This window comes from Lactuca serriola, chromosome 3 (assembly GCF_051521515.1).
Source record: "Lactuca serriola cultivar US96UC23 chromosome 3, Lser_US96UC23_V15, whole genome shotgun sequence".
In the NCBI taxonomy this organism is placed as follows: domain Eukaryota; kingdom Viridiplantae; phylum Streptophyta; class Magnoliopsida; order Asterales; family Asteraceae; genus Lactuca; species Lactuca serriola.
Window position 1 is genome coordinate 5914540 of NC_136410.1, and position 6720 is coordinate 5921259.

A 6720-nucleotide genomic window follows, 5' to 3' on the forward strand; every position below is an offset into this window, starting at 1 on the left:
TCTCTACCTCCCGTCTCTCTGTAAACCCTAAGCCATCACCACCTCCCTTCTCTCTAGCATGTGCTAGGGTTTTATTTTCTTTAAAGCTCCCGCTTCTCTCGTTTTCTCTCAACCCAATACGTGTGAGGGTTCGGAATAACTGAGCGAATTCAAACAATCAATCTTCCATTTCAACTTCTTTCAACTTTGGATCATCGGGTATTTTTCAGATTCCTTTTCAGGTTTTGTTCACTTTCGAAATTGGAATGGGACCCGTTCTTTTCTACTTCAATACTCTCGATCTCAACCGGCTTTTCTTCTTCCACTTCGTCTTCTTCTACTTCTTCTAACAATGGTGGTTCCCGCTCATGGGTAACCTCGACAATATGCAATTTAAAAACCCCAAATAAGTCGAATTTTTAGGTATAGGGTTCTTTATGTGGAAGCACAAGGCCATCTACAATCGATTCAACTAATCTGAGCTCACAGGTACATGTTATAGTCAACAAATCGCCATCATCATCTTTGTATTTTATCAAAACAGATTTTGAAGCCATATGCCCGTTAGTGTAACGCCTATTGCCCATTTTACAACTCATTCATATAACGAATTCATATAATGTCAGCGTGTAAAAGAGAATATAAACTCATTTATGTATGTACATACTCTTTGAGTGATCAATTGCACATTGCTTGCAAAGGGAAGTCCATTATGTAACTGTGTGATGAGGAGAGATCTTGCAAGCAATCTAGAACTAGGTATATTTGGTTGATGTTGCTATGTGTGCCCGTTTCTATTCTGTATGTGCTCCAACGTTGAAATTTTATCATGAGATTCTGTAAGCTGTTAGCAGTTCATTTTTTTTGTTTCTTTTATCCATTAAAGCTTATTTCTTCCACCCAAGAAGCAGCGCCTTGGATGGGGGGAAGGCCTTGCCAAGTATGAGAAAAAGAAGGTTGACCCTGAAGATATTCTTGATAAAGAGGTTGCAGCTAGAAATGGTATGGTTGATGGTGTCACTGGCTCTGAACCTTTGCTTACTAGTCCTTTTAGTTTGACTGATAAAAGCCCCAGTGTCAATGGTTATTCAGAATATGCATCTCCTGCTACTCCTTACTCGTATGCCTGCACTTCCTCTCCAGGTAATTTATATACTTTGATTTGTTAATTTTAAGTGCCTTTTGTTAATTTTCTAAAACCTGGGTTGACCCTGCCTGCACTTCCTCTCCAGGTAATTTATAAAAGCCCCAGTGTCAATGGTTATCATATCAGTTGATACTTTGTGTTGTTTGAAACCGAGTTTTCTGATATGACATTTGAAGAATTCAGCAAACAGAAACTCGGAGTTGCACAAAACTGTTCTGCTACCCAAAAGGGCAACCACAAACTCACTGATGTTGTCCTTCCTCTCACAGTATGATCTTACCTAATCTTTCATGTTTCATTTCACAAACAAGATTCATTTTCATTATCATATATATATATATATATATATATATATATATATATATATATATATATATATATATATATATATTGCAGCAAGATTGGAGGAAAACATGAATTGTAAGCCCAGTCAAGAACCAAGGATCCTATGGATCTTGTTGGACATTTAGGTAATTATCATCATCATCATCAAAAAATCTCCATAAGATCAGAAAAAACCCAAAATGGTTTCTTGGTTTATGATTTGATGATGCATGCAATACTACTGGAGGTCTTGAAGCTGCATATGCCCAAGCTTTTGGGAAATCGGTTTCTCTCTCTGAACAACAACTTGTAGCTTGTGCTCGTGATTTTAACAACTTTGGTTGCAATGGTGGGTTGCCTTCACAAGCTTATGAATACATCAAATACAAGGGTGGACTTGACACTGAGGAATCTTATCCTTACACCGGAAAAGATGGTGTCTGTAAATACAAATCAGAAAATGCTGCAGTTAAAGTTATTGATTCAGTCAACATCACCATGGTAATATTAATACCAATAATGATAACAACAATTAGTTATGAATTTATGAATGTGTAGATTACTAAATGATTGTTTGTATATAGGGTGCTGAGGATGAATTAAAGCATGCAGTGGGTGTTGTTCGTCCAGTGAGTGTGGCGTTTCTGGTGATTAATGGGTTTCATCAGTACACAGGAGGAGTTTTCACTAGCGATGTCTGTGGGAATGATCCAATGGTGAGAGAGATACATGTTTATTTAATATTCTTGATAGTATTTGTTTTGATTGTTTTTATGATGAGAAGATTTATGATTATTGATATTAAATGTAACAAGATTTCGAGCATGAATGACCATGGATTCTCTTGCAGTCTTGTAATACATCCATTTGTTTCCATGTCTGCTACTGAACAGGTGATATTTAACTTTCGGTTTTGTGCACTTCTGGCTGTTGCAGGTTCATTAGTTGGCTCCTTGCTATGCTTTCTTGATGTAATAATTCTCTATACACTCATTTATTTTAGTAAATTTATCTCTAATTCTGTTTTCTGTGTTTCTATTGTTATGTTTGGATGAATCAAAGTGTCCCTAATTTTTCAGTTTTGCCTTGTTACCTGGTTTACTAATTTCCATCCTCTAAAAAGTGATCAAAATATTGTGTTTTTATGGTTTTTTGCATAAAAGACAATATTTGACCATTTTTTTCGGAAGAAAAACCTAATATCTTTCTTTCTACTGGATGTAAACTTGTAAATCGGGTAAAAAGGCAAAAACGAAAAGTTAGGTTAGTCTTTTGGTTTATAGATTGTAAAACTTTCTCTTAGGACTTATCCGAAAAATGGTAAAAAAATGTGTCTTTTATGCAATTAACCATTTTGAAAAAACATGTGTATGTATAAAATATAAATTTTAGGATTTTTTAACATGAGGACTTTGATGGCAGTGTTACCCACGTAAAAGAGTTAGAAAACATGCTACAAATATTGTTCTTCGCAAAAAACGGTCACTTAGAAGACGGAAGAGCAAACTTCATGCAGGAAAACATGTTGATTTCTTGAAAGGTGAGTATCTTCTTCAGACATCCTTTAAGTAAAAAAGAAGCATTCATTTATAATCCAACATATGCCTGTGTACAAATTGTTAAATGCTTGATTTTGATATCTGAACAGCGATGCTGATGATGAATGAACAAAAAACACTGGAAGAGGCTGCAAAGGCGTAAATGGATGAAGATAAGTTCGCTTGATGAATTGAAGACAAAAGTTGGTCATGTAACTGTTATGATTCTTCTAGTAAAGATGTTTATGTTCAATTTTATTTTTAGGTTTACATTGAATTCTAAAATTATTTTTAAATTGTCACCATTTTGCTCTTCTCAAAGATAAGTCCGCTTGATGAATTGAAGACAAAAGTTGGTCATGTAATTGTTATGATTCTTCTAGTAAAGATGTTTGAGAAGAGCAAAATGGTGACAATTTCAACTGGTTTGGACTTGTTAAGCTACTCCGTTTGTATATTCTTGTCATCTGCTTCTTTCTTGTATATATATGATTCGAATTGTTTTGCATCAAAGTTATCTTTGACTTTATAATTTATATTGATTGATACAAAATCATGTATTTCAGGGTGGATTCGTGGGAAGGATCCATCTAGAGTTGTACACTATGAATATTGGGAAGCAATCGATAGCACATTTGGTCTGCAAGGAGGGTTTATTTGGGATTGGGTTGACCAGGTTTGAAACTCATCTCTTAAATTTTATAAAATTGTAAATGTGGTGCAAGGGTAGTTCTAAATATTTGCGTCTGGTTTCAGGGGTTACTCAAGGAAAATGCAAATGGTAGCAAATACTAGGCATATGGAGGTGACTTTGGAGATACACCAAATAACTTAAATTTCTTCTTAAATGGTCTCATATGGCCTGATCGGACTCCTCATCCAGCTCTAAATGGTGATTACTATAATTTTGTTGCTTAGTATTTAGGTTTTTGTTTAGTTATTTCCAACAAAAATGTTTCCGGTTGTGCTTTCTATATAGCAAATTTTAACCTTGTTCTTTGCGTTTTTTATTCATAGATTACAAAAACCAATTTCTTTCAAATAACAGAAGATCTAGAGTTTAATTGGGCGATTGAAGGTGATGGATGTAAACTTGATTCTGGAACTCTCAGTCTACCAACATTAGAGTTTAATTGGGTGATTGAAGGTGATTTTGGTTCTTGAAACGAGACTCAAGATATCATATTTTGGCATGGCTATAAGCTTTGGAGGAAACGAGACTCAAGCAAAAGTAAACACACAGAGTGTTGTTGGCACATAGTAAGCTAGATGATGCAATTGTATATAAACGAGTTCATTCTTTTATAACATTTACTCACTTTTGGAATAATTATTTGTATTTGACATATTAGTGAAATGAATTATCTTAGTTATTTATGGTATTTTATTTTGTATTATGAGATATTTAATGTATTATTTAATTTGAAAATTAGTAAATCTATAAATAAAATTTTTTTAAACATTTAAAATTATGATACGCAAAAATGTGTGTCATCTTCATTTATGACATGGCCTTTCTTGACATGGGCTTTCTTGATACGCATTGCGTGTCATTAACACGCGAATGCGTGTCGTCTTCCTTTATGACAGGGCCTTCCTTGATACGCATTGTGTGTCGTAAACGCACGTCGTAATTGCGCGTCGTAAATGAGCGTCGTAAATGCGCGTCGTCTCTCTTTATGACAGGGCCTTCCTTGACGGGCATTTGCGCGTCGTCTGAGGCTTTTATGACGCGTAATGAGCGTCGTAAAAGGCTGTTTTTCTAGTAGTGTAAGTACATGAGTGCATACAATCAACATGTAATAATAGTAATAGAAAACATAGCAGATCACAACATCATGAGAAAAATATATATCCGTTTTCATTAATGATAACTTTTAGTACATGAAAATTTTTCCATCATAAGGCATACAATACATGAAATAAAAGCCGACAGAGTAACGAATCCATGAGTAGTGTAGTCACTTAATCATGTAGTTGCTGGTACATAGGGTAGTACATAAAGGAAAATCATAACAGTAGTAGGTAGTAGATGAACGGGTACTAGCTGCGTCGAGTAGGGTTTGGTGGTGCAATCACATGCCAAAATGTCGAGCCACAAGATCAGCCATCTCGCTCATCTCCCTGCAACCTCGTCCCTCTCGTGCTCTGCCTGCACGACTCGGGACTCTTTTACTAATAGTTGTTGTCGAAGGGTGGCAACCTCCTCCTCTAAGGAGCGAGTCCTGTCGATGGCGTCCTGTTGCGCTGCGGAGTGGTCATGTACTATCTATGAAGTGGGAGGCTCATTGGGAACTTCATTAGTGCCCCCATCCTCCTCCATAACGTCATCGGATTCTCCGAACTCGTAGTTTGTTTCCATGTACTCCTCAGGCCCAACATCGGGTTCTGCTTCTTGACCTATAGCAGGGTCTCCTTCAATTAGCCCATTGGCTACCAAAGCCTGATAGTAAAGGATTCCTTGTTGTACTTCTTCCATGAAGACTGTGTACGAAAATGGAAGGGTGAGAAGTGTGTAAGGAGAGTATGTGTAAATAGGTTTCCAAAATACTCCTATAGTATTTTAATTGTTTAAGTTTGAGTTCCTTAGAGTTCTTGGATGTGAGGTAAGCTTCTAGATTAATTTCACACCATGCTTACACCCAAACACATGTTGGTCATATTTTGAATAAATATAGTTGATCAGGCTATATTTATTCCCAATATGACTACATAACTGTCCGAGTTTAACCACGGTGTTCAATTTCCTCCAGAGACTTTTAGTGTTATAGTTTTAACGCATACTTAGGTATTATCTTATTCAGAGTGTTTTAGTCCCATTGTATTTATAGTTGCATATCATGTATGATTAGATATGCCAGTTCTCTATAAACAATGCGCTGATACCAATCTGTCACACCCCCGAACCAGACGGCAGTAACATCCGGGGGCTCGTTTGTGACTTCATCCTTGTTGTATCATCACATAGTATATAATTGAAACATAACATCATTATCATCACACATGTAATATAACAAAATACATTGTTTACATCGAGTATTGTGTTTGAATATTACATGCCAAAATAATTAAAGTATGATGAAACAAAATATAACAAAATATTCCTTAGTTTGTTTAGCCCCACTTGCTTCAACGGTTTCCTGAGAATACAAGTTAACTTAAAAAGGTCAACATAAAAATGTTGGTGAGTTCATAATCATGTTTGAGAAAATGATTTGTATAATTTTTTAATCACCAGAAAATCCTATATTTTCTGAAAACAGTTCAGTATGTTTGTGTCCGATCTTGTATTAATGCATGTGTGTTATTGTTTACTAGTATGCACAAGAAAATGAAGAAAATGAAAGAGAATGTACAGAGAATGCCCCTAGACAACCCTATGTTATTTGTAAAAGAGAATGCTGGTATACCAACCCCGAGGTTTAGTACCGGCGCGAGTATGTTCCCGAGTAATCCATTTAGAAAAGAGAATGGTCTCCCGTAAATTTGAAATGTTAATTCCTCTAAGTGAGTCGCTATAACCATACTAGATAATGACAATTTCGCCTGTCATGGTGTTGTTGGACGCCGACGGAAATAGAATAAGGTTTTCGTCACCTTAGACTGATTTAGTCTAACTGTAGCGAACAGCTCAGGTGTGGGGTGTCATCCCCATATATATCTATACACAAATCCCCGCTCTCCCTCCAAGAGACTCTTGTTATAACAACATGTTACGATCATACACTCAAT

The 6720-nt window shown here is 36.0% G+C and overlaps 1 pseudogene; it reads left to right on the forward strand.

Annotated features, from left to right (window-relative positions):
• The first annotated feature begins 331 nt into the window (after positions 1-331).
• LOC145094987 (vanillin synthase, chloroplastic-like) lies at positions 332-3151 on the forward strand (annotated as a pseudogene).
• Positions 3152-6720: the final 3569 nt, after the last annotated feature.